At 59.2% G+C, this 691-nt stretch overlaps 1 protein-coding gene across 2 annotated transcripts in view; it reads right to left on the bottom strand.

Annotated features, from left to right (window-relative positions):
* Positions 1 to 691, bottom strand: part of PDCD6IP (programmed cell death 6 interacting protein) — a 58,244-nt gene that overhangs the window by 56,788 nt on the left and 765 nt on the right. The gene's annotated exons all lie outside the window — the stretch shown is intronic.

Here is a 691-nt window from a genome sequence, read left to right as displayed (position 1 = left end):
CCATGCGTACTCTGCCCAGGCCAGTTCTGGCCCTTTAAGACAAAAAAAACCCAAGAAAAACCCCAGGCAGCTCACTCCTGCTGCTCTGTAGGACCAACACCTTTCTCCCGCCCTCTCTCCCAGCTGGCAGAGGCGGCCTCCTCCCTCAGGTGGCTCCTGCCGTGGAGCCAACTCCTATTCCTAGAGCACATAGGGTTTTTGGCAAAAGGGACCTAAGGGTGGGGTTCGTCACAAATCAACAGGTAGACAAGGCTCTTTGCGGGAATGTAGTATCTTTGACTAGACCAACTAAATCAACAGGCAGCCTAAAGCTGCAGGGAGAATGAGGAGGAGCAACACAACAAGACGGCCGCGAAGCTGGGGAGCTACACAACGCCACCTTCACAGCAAATGACGCAGCAGGCCACAGCCTAGGGAAGCTCTTGCCCCTTGGAGCCAGTCAACCTCCAAGGTGTCACCTGGCCCCTTTTGCTGAAAGCAGGAAGAGGGATGGAAAGGAGGGGCCAGCACCGAGGGGGGCCGCCATGCACCCCACAGCAGCGAAAAGGGAAAGCAGCAGGAACGCGCCGCACCAGAGAAGCTGTTGGGGACACCACTGAGGGCCCCAGAGCGAACAGCCTCCTGGGGCAGAACCAGCAGGGAGCCCTTGTCCCCGCCCCTCAGAACCAGCAAGGAGCCCCGCCCCCACCCC

This window comes from Gavialis gangeticus, unplaced genomic scaffold, assembly GCF_001723915.1.
Source record: "Gavialis gangeticus isolate Ggan-Ray unplaced genomic scaffold, GavGan_comp1, whole genome shotgun sequence".
NCBI classification, from domain to species: Eukaryota; Metazoa; Chordata; order Crocodylia; family Gavialidae; genus Gavialis; species Gavialis gangeticus.
The sequence above is the reverse complement of the archived record's forward strand: the minus strand, read 5'-3'. Positions and strand labels throughout refer to the sequence as shown.